This window comes from Kogia breviceps, chromosome 3 (genome assembly GCF_026419965.1).
Source record: "Kogia breviceps isolate mKogBre1 chromosome 3, mKogBre1 haplotype 1, whole genome shotgun sequence".
Taxonomy (NCBI): domain Eukaryota; kingdom Metazoa; phylum Chordata; class Mammalia; order Artiodactyla; family Physeteridae; genus Kogia; species Kogia breviceps.
This window is the reverse complement of record NC_081312.1, coordinates 114,359,752-114,377,822: the sequence shown is the minus strand read 5'-3', so window position 1 is coordinate 114,377,822 and position 18,071 is coordinate 114,359,752. Positions and strand designations below refer to the sequence as shown.

Here is an 18,071-nt window from a genome sequence, read left to right as displayed (position 1 = left end):
AAAATAAAACTTTAAATCTCACCCACCATGTTACATATATACTGTCATTTGTTAATAAAGACAAAAGAGCATTATTGAGTTTCTACAGAGTTTCTATAAATGTTCACTCACAGACTATGAGAGATACTGTCAAAGTGAACAAGTCCTGTTATGACTGTATTTCCACTTTGCTTGCACAAATCCTGTCGCACCTCTGCAATAATGACTCTGGAATAGGGTTTTGTCCTAAGAGTTCATTTCAAAATTGTTCCTTAAAACGTTCCACACATACATGCACTGGCCTGGAGAACAAGGACCTTTGTCTTTCTTTGCCAAAAGACAGTGTTTCTTGAGGCCCGTTTTTGCCTTTATGGACAGTTCTGATGTTGGCTTCAGAAAAATGAGTGCATGACTGTCCTAAGTGGGAGAGAGAAAAACCTCAAACAGAGATTGTTAACATGTCAATTACATCAACCTTTTCTAATTACAACTCTGCACTTCATTATTCTTCAGGCAAAATGAGTCCCTTAAGTTTAGAGTAGCAGGTAAACAAAGCCTTGCACTGTCCTTGCTTCCAAAGTTTGTTTTTATAAACATTCCCCTTGTCCCCCAACCCACAGGGCAGCAGCACAATGGTCCCGTTGTTGAGCATGGCCTTGACCTCTACAGGACAATAGATTGTTTTTCTCTTAGCCCCCTCAGAGCAAAATCCGATTTAATAAGGAAGTCTCTTCCTTTGCAAAGGAAGTTAAGGAGTGAAAACCAAAAAATGAACGTATGTAAATGTAGATTTCTCAGCTTAGATTGTGCAGCAGTGGTGGGTACTCGGCTTGCCAGGAAAGCACATCACCTGCTCCTGTCTAGGGGCAGAGATTAAGGGGTCTGTTCTTGAAGTTTCCAAGGAGGCCATTTTAGGTATCATAACTGGGAACTTTCTAAGCAGGATGTTACTCCTATCTATGGGAAAAACATAACAAAAGCGAAACAAAGCACCCAGAAAATCGTTTATTGAAGGTGTCCTAGGAAGGAGTTTATCTGGAAAGAAGACACCAGGAGTCACCCCTTTCCAGAAAGACAGGAAGGGCAACAGTTCTGCTCAGGAAGCTAACCATGTAGAAGCAAACATGCTGCAGTGTCGGTGGAGAAACCCCTTTTCCAGAACCTTCCAAGACGGAACTTCTTGTTAGATGTACCAGCACAGGAGAGGGGGGCCCCCACAGGCTGAGGAGAAGCACCTCGCAGCAGATGACCAGAACGACATGGGAGGAAACCGACTCCCCCCCTGCCCCCCACCAAGGCCAGGCAGCTTGTCTCTCAAATACTCTTCGCCAAGGCTTCCACGCTTTATCTGGGTCTGTACTATGAAGGCACTCGATGCGCAGAGGATCGGCCACACACAGGTAGGATGACCAGTCAAGTATCCCAGTGGGGATACGGTAAGACTGAGGAAATAGCTTTCTTGGTAGCCTGTAGAATGCACTAGATAACTTCATTATGATGGCAGTAAGGCCAATTTCCGACACACACACATACACACACACACTTTTTAAAACAACTTATTGGTAAAGCAAGATCTTCAGTACATTTTCTCCCTCTACCTTCTTTTTTTTCTAAAGATTACTACTTACTTACTTTTCCCCCACTAGTTTAGATAATACCAGAAGAAACAGGACACTATAAAAAGCTTATTTTGCTACCCCAGAAAGCAATGTTTTAAGGGCAGTCGGGTTTGATAACAGCACACACTGTTTTTGCAGTATCTTTCATCAACACCAGCTCTCACATCATGTGCTTTGGGCTCATTTAACCCCCCTCCCCCCAGAATGCCCCCATTCAGGGGTGGGGGGGGAATCCCCGACAGCCTGCCGGCCCCAACTGAGCTAGCAATAATGTCCAGGAAGACAGCAAAGACTGGAACATGTAGTTAAAACTACAAAGGAGAGTGATTTAAGTATAAAGTTAAGCGCAAGGGCCATGTCAAAGTTTTGTGGAACAACTAAGCTTTTGGAAGGGACTTGAAAAGAGTAACTGACAAATAAATAATACGGTAAAAAGTCTGGACTGTAATTTTTTTTTAATTACAGATAAAATGACAGCAGGCAAATGATTTTCTTTCCAAAATGAAATGAAGACCCAGGGACCATTTGAGCAGAGACATCCAGGCAAGATGGGGGTCCCTGGACCTGTCATTCATGGGGGCAAAGCAGAATCAGGGGGCTGTTATATCTTATCTACCACTAGCATCTCCACCATCCAGGGGAATGATCTTGCCACTAAGTCTAGGAAGAAGGGGAACACAACACAGAAAGGTCCTCCTTCCTCCACACAAAGCCACCAGAATATCTGAAGTCTCAGTGGCATTTGAATCTAACATTTTCATATCTCACGCGTATAGAGCTGAGATACCACTTCCAGCCATCGGAACATCTGAACCATCCAGCTAGAGACAGTGTGTGTGTCTGGCAGTGGGCTGGGGGTGGGTGGGTAGGTGGTGGGACTTGTAATAAAAGGCAGCAGAGAGTAGAGTCTAAGAGTATGTATCTAGGGCCAGATCGACTGGGTTCAAAGCCCAGGTCTGACATTTACTAGCTGTGCTTCCTTGGTCAATTCACTTACCGCTTCTGTGCCTCAGTTTTCTCACCTCTGAAGTAGGGATAGTGATTCTATGTGAAAAGAGTCAGTTTGTGCAAAGTGCTTAGAGTAGTACCTGGCATACGTTAAATGCTGAATCAGTGTCAGCTGTTGTTGCAATCTAAGTGTAAGCTCACCTGCAGGAGGAACGAGAGTCCTAAGGGCTAACAAGCTACAGCTTGGCTGGCAGTGCTGCTGTGAAACCCAGTAGGCTCTTCACCCTTTAAATGCCCTCTGGTCCTCCCCCTGACCTCAGTGGCCTTGGTAGGAGTTTGGGGTTGAGTGAGCATTGAGACAACAGAAACTCTCCCAGCACAAGCAGGAGCCCATCTCTCCAACAGACACTAAGAAACAAATTCTTGTATTTTTCCAAGGTCTGCTGAGTGGTCAGGAGAAGAAAGCCGAGGGACAGGAGGGCAGAGCTTCAGGCAATGACAAAGGAGCCTGAGCAGCTCCCCCAGGATTGCAGCCAGCCGCCTCTGGCTGGAAGCTGATTTAAGTTGTTCTAAGTCCCATTCTAAAGGGATGCTCTGGGCACTGGAACCTACCGATAAATAGAGATGAGTGAGTCAAGGGTAACACTATGCTCAGATCAGCACGCTGCCCAGCCCTTTGACCTTGGGAGTGCTGGGAAGGTCTCGATGGGCAAGAACACGAGAAGGTCGTGTGCTGCAGGAGCACAGACTCCCAGTGGCCATTCTGGAGCCTTGCCCAGCTGTAGACAGCCTGCCATCTATCTTCTGAACAATAAGTTTGGAATTCAAGAAAGCAAAGTAGGCATCCCTACCATTTCCGTCTCCTAAATATTCATACTCCAAGAAGTCCTAGAATTGTCTTAGTTCTTAACATTCCAGACACTGTTTTTAACTGCAAAATCTAGAATGAGGGGCAGAGAATTTTCGGGGTCATGTGTCAGTTTTTCATTGCTTTACATACAAGATGTAGAGGGCATTTTAATCTTCCTGTAAGTATAGTTAGTTTGGATACCATCTCTGCTGAGGACTCTATCTTGATCCCACAGTTCAAGTTGCTGTACATCAATAACATACTATCATCATTTGGTAGAATTTATGACAACCTATCTCTCTTATCTCCTTGCTGGATGGCCAGCTTTTGATAATCTGTGGTAAGCAAGGCCAAAGAGCATGGTTAATTGAAATCTAGCTAATCTTAGAAATTCCTTTTAGTCAATAATGTCAACTTCTTTTTTTCTAACCTACAGCTTGCATTTCTGATACAGCTCCAAAGAGATATATTTCATTTTATTCACTGACCTTTCAATATTTGGTGAGGACACTAAGAAGCACTGAGATGATCAAATGCAGACAGATGATAAACTAAAGGGTCTGGATAATATCTTTAAATGCTTGTAGAAAAAGAAAAGGCTTAATTAGAAAAATCTAAATTCTTCCCAATAAAGGTGGGCCCAAAACATGCTCTGTAAAATCCTACTAAATGAATGCTGTTTGTAAAGAAACACTAAAAAAACAAAAAACAGTATAAGAAGGACTCTCAAGGCATGGAAACTATTTTGCAAATGCTCTAATGGGTTTGGCAATCCACTGGATCCAAATCAGAATGGTGGTCAAGGCACTTTGTAGACTCTCAACGGCAGGTGAAGAAGACATTCTTGGGACCCAGTACATTGCTGTCCTTTCAACATTTAAGAGACATTTCCATTCTTTGTAAATCACTTTCAGCCACCCGGAGAGTTACCTGAAGAAAAATATGGGTAAAGAGCCTGTTCAGGGGAAAAGGGACAGCTCATCCTTACAGAAAAATCCCAATGAATACATATAGAAGGAAACAGAAACTCGCCATTAGAACATCATAGTAATAATGTTGCAGGTGAGCTCCACCACGGGATGCCAACATTAGTGAGTGATGAGAAACAGGACATTTGTACAGTCTCCAAGTATCATCCTTCCACCCCCAAGATATTAGGTTACAAAGGGGAAACTCTACAGTGGAGAAACTTGCCCTTGACCACGTCTCAGTAGTAAACATGCTGACATGACCCTGACGTGAAGCACCGAGAGGAACACAATGTCACTCCTGTGGTCTTCTTCCCCCACATGCAGAAACTGAGTCTAATTAGGAGAACACATGAGAGAAACTCAAGTGGAGGAGCATTCTCTAACATAACTGATCAATAATCTCCAAAAGTATCAAGGTCATGAAAAACAAGGAAAGACAGAGGAACTGTCACAATTGGAGGAGACCATGTAGACATAGTAAAATAACGCAATGAAGGATCCTGGGCCTGAAAAAAAGGACATTCATGGAAAAACTAGTGAAATCCAAATAAAGCCTGTAATTAATAGTATTGTGCCAATGTTCATTTCTTGGTTTTGATAATTAGATTACGGTTATGTAAGATGTTAATGTTAGGAAAAACTGGGTGACATTTCAGGAACCCTCTGTGCCGTTTTTTCAACTTTTGGGTTAAGTCTAAGATTATTACAAAATACAAAGTTATTTAAAAAAAAAAAAAAGAAAAGAAAGAGAGAGACTGTTCGGTTTAGCCCTGGTGAGTGGGGTCATCCTCAGTACAAAGGTGCTGGCTTTGGTTCTAGCTCTCCAGATTCTTCTCCCTTAACGGACTTTATAATATTCAGTACCACTGATATTACATAGTTGAAATTCAAATTCAATAGACTGAAGGAAGAAGGTGAAAAAGAAGTCACACTGACATTGAGGAAAGTATAATTATTGAGAAAGTACTTAACACCATTCTCCCAATTCATTTAACCCCCACCCCTTCATGGGCACATCTCCCTCAACAATACTGCAAGAATTGGGCTAAATTCCAAAGCAAACACTCCTTATTCAGAACTAGGCTGTGCAGAAAATGCAGTCCCGACAAACTTTTAGTAAGTTACTTAAGGATGCAGAGGCTTCATTATACAGAAGTTAAAGGATTTGGAGACCAGTGTTCTTCCCAGACGGCAACTGCGTGGAGTTGCTGCGGGGATGGCTCTGGCTTTCCACTCCTTCTGACTCCCTTACAGACTAAGTCAACTTCACATGTTTCTAGGACGTGTAACTCCCCCCTCCCCACTTCACCCCCTTTTGACCGGTTGTGCCTAAAATTTAACTAAAATTAACTTAACTGAAGAGGGTCTACCCTGCTTGCCTATGTCAACCTGTGGGGTGAACACAGTCTTAAACAACTATGGAAGCCTACCTCCTACTGAGAGGAACAATTATTCCTGGAGGAAATCTCCACTTTAAAGCCACAATTAAAATTGCATCACTCCTCTGCAACTTTCACTGAAAGGGCAAGAATTGAAAAAAGATGAGTGCTTCCACTTTGTTGGTAAGAGTTGATCAGAGTTAATGGTAGGTAGTCCCATTGTATTCCTTCTCACCAGTTACCTACACAAAAGAACAACGGTTGTATTAATTGTATCCTCTCAGCAGAGCCCTCAAATCCTGAGTGTGTTGTGTTTTCTCTTGCCCTGGCCACCTAAAAAACCTGAGTTACTTTTGACAAAGATCACATTGGTTTGGCTCAATATAGCCTAGGAGACAGCTCAATACTTTCCTACTTACAAACACAGGCAAGCATTTAGGTGTGTCCCACTGGCCGCCCCCCCCAAACCCCCAACCAAAACTGTTGTAACAGTGACAACAGTCTAAGTGCAAGTAATAGTACGTACCCTAGTATTCTGTGTTTATGTCTGCTAGTTTATGAGTACACCCTAAATGTCCTTTCCGAATGAATACCCTTCCATGTCCACGGGCAAAGGGTCCCCTTGATCCCCAATGCCTGAGCCAGCTGAACCATCCAGGACTGCTTTGCCTGGCTCATTTAGCAATGCTGTCTTTCAGAGCTGTTATAAGGGTTTACAAAGTTAAGAATGCTCGGAGATCCCCACCTAACAGTAATTGTTCTGTTTTCTGGTATTTCTGGTAACCCCCAGAGTTCAGTGTCTTTTCCAGCTCTATTTGTGCCAATAGGGCTGGGGCCTTCTTGACCCATGCATCAATTCTGGTGGCTAAATGGTGAATAAGGCAGAAAAAAGCAGAAACAAGCATGAAGCCAAGAGTTTTCATCAGAATCTGATCCTTTAGTGAAATAAACAAAGAAGCACATAGATTATATTGTTGAAGCTAGAGGGTTTTAATGGCCTCCATTTTCTTAAGAGTATTTCCCTGCTGCCAGACAGAGAGATGGCAACTACCATGGCCAGAGGAAGTGACTCCTCCTGATATTTCTATCGTGAACATTTTGTGTTTCTACCAGAAGTGTAAATCCTACTGTGTGCCAGGCATATGGTGATGCTGGAGATACAAAGATAAATCAGAATTAGCTTAAAAGTCTTAAAAACCCTTAAAAAAGCCACAGTCTAGCCAAAGATCAAGCTGTAAACATATAACAACACAAACTGTTACATGCTATGAAGATAGAATGGATTCATTTCCTGGGGGTAGGGGAGAAGGGTGGCAGGGCAAAGGGGGTTTTAATTACGAGATGCCATTTAGTAAGTCCTCATAAACCCAGCAGAGTAGACATCTGGCCATAATAAATCAAACCCTGTATTCAGGGTCCATACTATTACTCAACAAGGATAATTCAAGCAATTACCAGATATCATGATCCAAGACATAAGTTCACTTGAGGACCCCGACTATGTGAGCATGAATATTTTTTTGGCTGCCTCCAGCTAGCACGTTTATGAAAAACAGGTTAAGTTACTGGCTCCAAATTACTTTTTAATAAAAAAAGCAAACAAAAAAAGCTTAAGCTTTTAAGATTTCTTTTTTAAAAAAACTGGAAAATAATCTCCCTGTCAGGAGCATGCATGATTAATGATTTGTGTGATATAAGCTTACATATCTGTGTTTCTATTACATGTACTTCCTAACAGCGTAAAATTGCCCTAAAGACTCTTGTGGAACTGATATGCCCCCTCCTCACTCCCAGCCCATTTTTAAAAATCCTTTGTAATTTCTGGAAAATTTTAGACTACAACTATCAATGGGCCATTCAATAACGGGAACTATTATCAAGTCATTCATATGAAGTTCTGAAGGTATTACCATCAGTCAAGAATCACTCACTTCCACAAAACAGTTGATGCAAATACTGTACTCCAGCTGCTTACTTGCAACAAACATTAGAAAGCTGTCTACTTGTAAATCCATTCTGAGGTTGGACCAAACCAGGTTGACCAGGTCAACAACTAAGACTGAATCAATCAGTCAAGTCAGTATAACATTAAAAACTATGATTTATATCACTTTATAGGACTCATTGATACTACAGGCAAAGGTCTAGAGCAGAGAGTATGGTAAAATTGGCAACTCCATAAATGGTGGTTCTTAAATTTTCCACATGGGGAGCATTGAGGTTAACTATTCAAAACTCTTTGTTTGACAGATGAGGAAACTGATGTTGATGCCAATCAAATGAGTTAATACAAGAACCTAAGTTTGTTCGTTTGCTTTTCTGGTATGGTCCAACACAACATGTCATTCTACTGAGTTTCAGGAGAGGGTACCAGTAGACACTTCAACCCAAAGTGACTTGTCTTTGACAGTTATGAACTGGAGGGAGGGTCCATAATGTAGTCCCCACCATCTCCTCCTAGTAACGGCTATAGCACCATTTAGCCAACCCAAGCCCATCACACTAGGTCAAAATTCAGATCCCAGTCAAGGCCACAAATGAATGCAATCACTATCACAGATACAGACTGTTTAGGATCTGAAGCAATTAAACAGATAACAGTACTATTTGCAATAAGGAACTGGTTTTACAAATCTGTGAGTAATAGGGACCAGATGAATGTGCCAGAAATTCTGTGAGCCCTGGCTCACATTACATCAATTTTCTTTGGTAGACATATAGCAAGTAAACAGAGTTTAGGAAGCCAATTTCCATTTAGCATAAGGTAATTAATTGTGTCTTAAAAGAGAGAAGAGAAAGACGCCTAACTCTTCACGAGGCATCCCACCTAACTTAAGTTTGCTTTTCAAGAGAAAACTGTGCACCCACGAAAGGCAATCAAGATTTACATAGCTAATTCATATTCACAGAGACATGTCAACATGTATCTGTAAAAGGATTATCCTTAATCTTTCGGCTGCTTGAGTAGGAATAAAATGCCTCGACTGTGGCTCAAAACATCTAGCTGTGAGGAGGTTAAACATCTCAGTGATAACCTAATAATGTAAAATATAAAAAATTTCCTTCCTGGCCTCTCTCCCTCATTCAGTCATTCATTTAAATACGTAATGAGCTCCCACAACGTGCCTGTGTCTGCACCAGGTGCCAGGGACCCATTAGGGTATAAGACATGTGTGATTCCTACACCTCTGAGTGCAGCAGGGGCTGTAAGAGTGTATTAAGACGTCTGTCTACCCTCCAGTGCTGTAAACCCTAATCCCTGCCCTCCAGGAGTTTACAATCTCCTTGGGCACACAGAAGCTGTACATAGTGATAAAATTAAACAGACATAAACCACCAGAGGGTAAAAGCAACGTGAGGTCTGCGAGTTGAGAGGAAGAATTTCCTGCAAAACAAAGAAAAGGACCCAGACACACAGGCAAATAGAAGTGGACGCGATGTCGTCAAGACACGGTAGAGGTATGGACAGCACACACCAGTGTAAGTGGGGGGAAGAGGTCATGTGAGGTAGAAAGCGGGGTGTGGGTTCTAGATCCGGTAACGGTGAGCAACCTTCTGGCCTGAGCAGGATCCACGCAAAATAGTGTTAGGCTGGAAGGTGGGAAGGCTAGATGGATTCAGATGTGCAGAAAGTGGGTGCAGGAAATTCACTCAGGATGCTAGAAATCCTGGGGTTGGATGAGTGTGGAACAAATGGAAAGGTGAACTTTTAAGTAGAAAGGAAGTGGCAGGATTTGGTGACTGATGACAGATTTCAAGGTTTTGAGCTGAGGCCAGTACATCACTGGTAGAGTCCAGAAGGCAGGCTGGCTTTTTTTTTTTTTGCGGTACGCGGGCCTCTCACCGTTGTGGCCTCTCCCGTTGCGGAGCACAGGCTCTGGACGCGCAGGCTCAGCGGCCATGGCTCACGGGCTAGCCGCTCCGCGGCATGTGGGATCTTCCCGGACCGGGGCACGAACCCATGTCTCCCGCATCGGCAGGCGGACTCTCAACCACTGCGCCACCAGGGAAGCCCTGGCAGGTTGGCTTTGAAGAAGCAAGACATGTGGTGTTTCACAGGCTGAGTGTGAGGTGATGGGAGGCTTTCCCAATGCATGAGTCTGGTGGATATGGGAGACACGGGGCAAAAAAAAAAAAAAAAACCTCAAGGGAATGGCAGGTCCAGGCAGAATGCACCTCTCAGCCATGTTAGATAAAGCCATGAAGGTGATGAGCTCCCGGGGACTCCCACCCAGGCAGAAAGGAAGAAGACAGGAACATTGCTCCAAAAGCTCGGAGGAGGGTCAGTAGTGATTCCATATGCAGGTGAAGCTGGAGCTGAGCCCAAAGGGTGGGTCAGCTTTGTTGAAGGGAGGGGAAAAGACATTCCAGGCCAGGACACAGCAAACAAGCAAACAAACAAGACTTCAAAGGACAGGCTACCTGCCCCTGTTGTCTCAGTACTGAAAAACCACCTTTAATATATTTTATGATAGACATCTGATTAGTCAATTAGTTACAACTCTATGGAACTACCCCTTAACTTCAATTATACTTTGCTTTTCATAAATAAATTTTTTTCCAATAAAATACAAGGTACATAGAGAAAAGCGAGGGCATCAGATTTCACCAAACCACTGTGGTCCAAACACAGCAGTGGTCAATTCTGGTCCATCCGAGATGATCTGGTCTCTGGCACTGGTGCATTAAAAATTTTTCAAGTCGACGAATACCAACATTAGAGTCACCCACTTTCAAGGTCATAATTGCTGCATATAAAAAGACGTAGAATCACAGACTGTCCCCAAACAGCAGGAGCTCTCGTGGCCTCTGCCTCTCCTGGGATCCAAGAACTACAGTGCTCTCGTGCTTCTATTTAGAGCGTCATGAATGCTAAATAGAAATGTGAAAAATTATCCCACAAAATGAAGCAAAGCAGACATTACCCCCCTGTAGACCCACACCCAGAGCGGTTCACCACTTAATTTTGGCTTGCAAATGCGTTCTTAAACGCGGACTTGTTGTTTGCCATCTGTAATCCCCAAACAGCCTAAATATATATTTGTGTTTAACACCTTGATACAGGGGGAAAAGAACTCAAGTTATTTTTTAAGGTAATAGCAGCTATTGCTGTGGAAAAGTCATGGAGCAATTCCATCAAATCAGTGCTACGGTTACTTAGCATCACATAATCTCAGACATGGATAATGCTAGAGATGTGGAGGGAACTGATCTCAGGAACAACAGGGAAACGAAGAAAAATAGTCTTTTCTTACTAAACACATCAAACGTGGTTAAAAAAATTTCTTTGAGCTGGACTTGCTGGTAAAATGACTTGTTTGAATACAAGCCTGAATTGTAGATTATTTTCAAATTAATGAAGTTTTTCTACTGGTAAGGACTTATAACAAGAAGGACTTATAATAACAAGGCACAGTAGCCTAAGAAGCCCTCAGGAACTTGTTTCACTGAATAAGAATAATGTGCAATTAGGCCAACAATTGTAACTAAGTGTTTCTGAGGGCTTAAAAGTAGTTGTTCTCAAGTAGTTCAAATATCATCAAGTTCATATAAAGGACTGTATGGCATTTAACTGAATTCGTCAACTTTGTCATGCACTGTGATATTAAGATGAGCAAATGTACTAAATAGCACATAGTAGGCCTTCCCTGGGTTAAAAAAAGAGAACTTCAAAATAGAAAAAAAAATCTCAATAAATACATTAGGACAAATATGAATTAAGAAATACTCACTTCAGGATTCCTTTGATAAGTAGGTCCCATTCATGCCTGTAAGTGTTTCTTTGCAAATTATAAATTACTTCGCAGAGGAGGGGGGGTACAGAGACCACCCGGCCAGCAGGGGCACAGGAACTGAACATCAATGTGATTAGATGGGTTTCGGAAAGTGTGTGTGCCCTTTCCAAAACAGATCAACTACCCTTGTTCTCCCCAACGTTTCCAGAGGCCGTTCTGTCTCCCTGTTAGAATCCAACAAGTCTGAAGTACAAGATGTCAGGTACAGGTGAGTCATTTCGCCCGTCCTGTCTCCCAGCCCACCCCGTGGCAGGGACCAACCAAGGTGCTGTGTCTAACATGACTGGGTGAGAGAGCTCTTTTTAGGATTCTGGCTGAAGCCTGACTCCCTGGGAGTCAAAGGAAAGTTCCCAACAGCCTCTCTTGAGGCTGAAGGAAGGACTGTGAAAATTTTAGGCCAAGCATCTAGAGCGCTGGGAGGAACATGAGAACTCACTCCTTTCTAAGTCAATAAAGAGTCAAACTGGGCAGTCTTGTTTATGCAAGAGGGACCACTCCACTCTAAAGGGCACACGTGTGCAGTGTGGAAGGCTCTGGGTGACCTGTCTCCTGACTGCCTTTCTTTCTCAGATCATCCCCCGCTCCACACCTGCAACCTCTGCCACCAAATTTTGGAGGCCAATTTACCACCCGTAGGGAAAACTTGATAGCTGGCTGATGCATCAGCTTTCAGCAGGAGAGATGGGGATGGGAGGAAAAATTTCTTTTCAAGCCTCCCTCTCCACTGCGGAATGCCACAATGAGAACCTCTTTTTCCTTCTGATTGTTGCTAGCAGTTTAAATGACCACATTTAATCAGCTAAGCGAGAGTTGGTTTAAAAGGCCATTTACAAAAGGAGGAGTAAATGGCCTTTTAAACCAATTCACACCACCTTCAAGTGCCCAGTTCACCAAGTCAGAGGGTTTCCTCCAACTCTCCTCATAAGCATTAGAATGACACCTAGTGCAGCAGTTTTCCAATAACTGCTTCCTCTTCAGTTCATTAAGGATGTTAACAGCACTTAAATGCAACAAAGCAATTTAGACTAGGGGTCTGAACGGAATTGTGTCCTGAGGTATATATTCAGACACTCACTGCCATGTATTCTGCATGTTTTCCAAGAGCTATTCGCTCTCAAACTCCTGAACACAGGTATGAAAATGCCAACGTGAGACTCCACTGTCATGTTCATTTGTTATTTCTTCTTTTTTCTTGGGCGGGGGGGGGTGCTTGCAGACTGAACATTTTTAGCCAATCAGCTTCTATAACAGATAACGGTTTATTCTCAGTACTAAATTCAAATCTTAGTAACATAGCAATTGCATTTTAAAATAAACTATCTCCTTGTTCTTTCTTCTAAGGAGAGTGTTTAGTGTGATATAAAGAGAGGGCAATCATAGGCAGCTGTATGGTCTCCCATTATTAAACCCCATAGACACGTCACAGTGAGCAAGCTGCTCCGGGCGCGTGGTTCTCAATGTTTTATTGCCTGTTCAGGTGCTCCAGAACTTTCAAGATATCCTTGTCAGCAACAAAATAGAGCACTTCCTTCTATCTTTATCACATAGGTTGCCAGACAACTACACAGAGCTAGAGTGGGGAATGTTACAGTAAACACTTCCCTAAAATGGTTATATGTGTCACTGATAAACAATAGAAAATTTAAAAGAGATACAACTGGGCTTTCCTGGTGGCGCAGTGGTTGAGAGTCCGCCTGCCAATGCGGGGGACACAGGTTCGTGCCCAGGTCCGGGAAGATCCCACATGCCACGGAGCGGCTGGGCCCGTGAGCCATGGCCGCTGAGCCTGCGCGTCCGGAGCCTGTGCTCCGCAACGAGAGAGGCCACAACAGTGAGAGGCCTGCGTACCGCAAAAAAAAAAGAAAAAAAAAAAAAAAAAGAGAGAGAGAGATACAACTGTACTCCTGGAAACTTAAATCTTCCTTCCACCGAGGCCTAAGAACTTAAGATCTTCATATACCTGGCAGAGAAGAAGGAAAACAAATTCCCCCAAAAGTCTATAGATTTATAGTCTAAATGTCTTCCTCTAGAATGTTTAATACATACACTTAAGCTTTAGTCATTCCGTACACTTTGAAAATACTCCTCGGTGATAAATTACAGTAGTTGCATCTTTCATTGCAGCTCACATAAATATCATTTTGTTTTCATGAAACCAATTATAGAAGAGTAAATCATTTTTACATTGCTTTCCAAAAATCTTTAAGTTGCAACATGGATAGTACATAGAATCACAAGAAAAATACAGCTTACCTATTCTATCATTCTTCTACATTTAGCAAGTTAAATCCCTGAAGGAAATGTACAGTTGGGCTGGTTTTAAAATACTCAGCTAATTTCAGTGTATGTACACAAGTAATGGATGAAATAAATATTTATTGAACTTCCTGCAACATGCAGGTGTCCGGACGTGGGAGAAGGATTGGGGATCTCCATGTTTCCAGGAGTCCATCGTTATCACAATGACCAGTGCTTTACGGGCACTTAACACACCGGGCACTGCCAGAAGCACTCTACACACACAGGCCACACCATTTCATCCCCACAACATCCCTGAGAGGTAGAGATGATCATTCTACTTGAAAGATATGGAAAGTGATGGTGAGGGCCATAAAGGTCACACAGCTGATAACACCAGGGCATCCACCGGGCTCCCAAATCCAGGGAGTTGACTGTTACGACGTCCTCCAGGTTATACCAAGTTTGTGAAGTTAAAGAAAAAAACAGCTCAGTGCATGATCAAGTCTTAGGGGAGGGACTGAAAATTACAACTTAGGGAAAAAAGAGACCTTAGTTAGGGACGGATGGTCAAGGAAAGAATGCGGGAAGGAAGTCCAATCACGTGGGAGAAAGCATGAATGGAGGATTGAGGGTGGGAGACATCTTAGCAGGAATTTCCGGAAAGCTGCAAAAAATAAGCCTAGGCATGGAGCAGGGAGAGCTAAGTCTAGCAGTTAGGACTTCACATCAGAAACAATAGGGAGCCTTTATGAATAATTTTGAGTGGGCGAGTGTCTTAACCAAAGCAGTGCTTTAGCTAAAACAGTTTGGCTACTTTACAGGATGGATCGGAGGGGAGGAAAGGCTGATGGTGAGGACTCTAACCAGGAGACCACGTTAGGGGAGAGGCAGGAGGACCAAAAGAGGGAGGGAAATGGGAGGCATCTGCCTAAAAGACTGAAGGAGAGGAACAGAGAGGAAAATTCCTTCCAAGTCCTGCCTAATTATGATGAGCCACTTGATACACATGGGAAAGTAAGAAGAGACAGGTGGGTGTGCACACAGGCGGTGAACTTGCTCTTTCCTACCTAGGGAGAAGCAGTGCCACCTGGGTGGCACAGACTACCGCGCTCTCCTGTTACCTCGGCTCTCCTGTTACCTCCGCTAGCTAGTTCCATCCGAACACAACAAACATATTTTCGGTGAGAAAGGCTATTCTCATTTCAGCTTTGTTTGAACCACATCATTCACAAACGACTGAATGATAAAAGATGAGTACAGTCCTCTTGCTTGATTTTAAGATGTCTAGTCTCTTCTCTGAGAATATGCCTGAAAGTAGTAGTTCAACCAAGTTGCTTTTGTTTTTTTTGTCATGGTTGTTTTGTTTTTTTAAACCAGGGTGGTCCAAGTGAGAAGCATGTCCTTGGAGAGTTTTAACTATTAGGTCACAAACAGAAAATTGTGGCGGCTGTGCACAATCTCCCATGCTAATAAAACCAAGAGGTTATTGCTCTAAGCTCAGGAAAAGTAATGTTAGCTTAAAGCCCCAGGGGTCTGTCACCTGGAAAGGTGCCACAGGGCTCACAGACCAGCCCTGCTCAGCTCCCAAAGGTCAAGTGGAATCAAAGCTGACCCTATCCCAGTTCTCACACAATAAGAAATGATTTTGGCCATATCGGTAGGGCAAAAACAGAAAATAAGCTTTGAATTGGTCTTGAAGCTTTGTGAGAGCCTACTATCTTGCTAAGATGGAAGCTCCCTGGGAGGGGGAAGGGTAAGCTGGGACAGAGTGAGAGAGTGGCATGGACATATATACACTACCAAATGTAATATAGGTAGCTAGTGGGAAGCAGCTGCATAGCACAGGGAGATCAGCTCGGTGCTTTGTGACCACCTAGAGGGGTGGGATAGGGAGGGTTGGAAGGAGGGAGATGCAAGAGGGAGGAGATATGGGGCTATATGTATACGTATAGCTGATTCACTTTGTTATAAAGCAGAAACTAACACACCATTGTAAAGCAATTATACTCCAATAAAGATGTTAAAAAATAAAAAAAGATGGAAGCTCCATGAACTGCTCAGCCTGGCTTAGTAACTGCTCTGCCTCTGTTCTTTGGAAGAGTCTGCTGCTGACCGGAGGCATGGGGGCGGGGAGGGGGTCTGAAGCCCTTACTCTTGTGTGATGGGCATTTGAAGTCGCAGCCAGGCACGTGATGCCAACGGTTCCAATTGGCTCCTGGTGACATCATTTTGTTATTCAACTTTGTATTTCGGCTTCCCCCTTGTCGGGGACTTCAGGACCTCACCAGGCCAAGTCATTTAGAAGAGAAAGAGAGAGGAAGAAGCATGTCTTATGGAGTCATGAACTGCCAAACATCCTCTGTTTAACTTCACCCAGTTTATAACAACTGGTGAGATGAATGTTTCAACCAGCACAACCACCGTGTTAAGACTTTCCTCCTGGCACAAGGAGGGGGATGGGAAGAGGAGCAAAGCTTGCTGCTGAGCCCTGAATGAGTTAAATCGGATCAACTTAAATAAAAATCCTGACAGTTTGTTTTCAAGCAGGAAAACTGTAAAATGGAAACCACATGCAATCCTGTGCTGGAGCCGCATTTAAATCATTCACACGTCGAAAACTCAGAGAATGTTTCTAATTTAGTCAAACACTACCTCTCTTTCTCCACAATAAGTCATCTTAATTTATTTCACCTAACTCTACTGTTTTTGTGTTAACAATATGACCACCAGAAGTTGGAACAACTCCTTTCTGATTTGGAAAATAAAGCAGTTTGTTCTGTTTTATTCCATCTTCTATACAGTGAGTGACCACACAAGTCCCAAAACAGTACAAAGAGTTCAAGGATCTGGTGCAACATTATTAACTTTTTATGTTCAACTCAAAGCAAAACGCTTCCTTTCAGGATAATGTGTTTAAAAAAAAAATTAACAGGCTTTACAAACCCAAACCAATGAGAAGCCCAATGACTCACCAGCTTCCAATACCCACAGGTCAAAATGCATTTTAAATTTTAAGTTAGGCTCACTGGGCAGGAACTCACAAGACAGGAACTCCTATCACTCTAGAACTTGATCATAGTGTGGGAAATGTAGCCACATTAACCAAACATACAAAGGCCTCAAGACTAAAACATGCCTATGACCCCAATCTTGTACTTACTTGCTCCCTGCCGGAAACATCACCAAGAGATGCGTGAAGACACTCAGGAGAACTTGGCCCTGGCCTGCAGGCCAGGGGTAGGACCAAGCCCCATACTCCATCACTGCCCTGGGCACAAATCTCAGGAAGGCAGGGCCTCAGGAAGGGTTTCTCTCTCAGGGCTGTCTTTGCTGTGGAACACTCACTATAGAAAACTATTTGAGGGTGGCTCAACTGCTTTACAACAGTTCTTGCAGAGATGAAAGGAATTATCCACCTTTCTGAAGGCCTGACATCTCTTTTTAAAAAAAAATCTGTTTTATTTATTTATTTTTGGCTGTGTTGGGTGTTCGTTGCTGCACCTGGGCTTTCTCTAGTTGCGGAAAGCAGGAGCTACTCTTCGTTGCGGTGCGCGGGCTTCTCATTGCAGTGACTTCTCTTGTTGTGGAGCATGGGCTCTAGGTGCGTGGCTTCAGTAGTTGTGGCTCATGGGCTTTAGACGTGGCCTTCAGCACTTGTGGCGCATGGGCTTAGTTGCTCTGCAGCATGTGGGATCTTCCCAGACCAGGGCTCGAACCCGTGTCCCCTGCATTGGCAGGTGGATTCTTAACCACTGTGCTACCAGGGAAGCCCTCTCTTTTTTGTGATTGCACTGATCTGCTCTACCCAGACTTCCCATCAATTATTACTTATCATTTATAGAGTAGTTCATATTTGCAACATACTCTGCAAATATTTTTAGCACTTCATACACCCTTTGTAGGTTCATGACTACCTGTGGTGGGGAAGGGAACTGAGCTGGTCTGGAGTTGGAATTCAGAAGCCACTGTGAATGTAAACCTGTGTGTGTGTGTGTGTGTGTGTGTGTGTGTGTGCGCGCGCGCGCGCGTGAGCACATCTCTCCATGCGCTAGGCCAGTAACTAATTCCCTTCCACCCTGTGACACTTCAAATCTTGGCCTATTGGTCCCAGGCATCCTATTCCTAAAGCTCCTTGCAGGTATCAAAGCAAGCAAATTTAGTAGTTTGAGACTGAGTTTCATGAATAAATCAGTAGCACTCCCATCACTAACGAAGGTCAGAGAGCTACATCTCATTTCTCTGCTTTGGCTTCATCATCTGTGGAAAAGAAGTCATACTAGGTGTCAAAA

At 43.3% G+C, this 18,071-nt stretch overlaps 1 protein-coding gene across 5 annotated transcripts in view; it reads right to left on the bottom strand.

The window, feature by feature from the left end:
• The window catches only part of IGF1R (insulin like growth factor 1 receptor), a 300,961-nt gene that overhangs the window by 107,702 nt on the left and 175,188 nt on the right, over positions 1 to 18,071 (bottom strand). The gene's annotated exons all lie outside the window — the stretch shown is intronic.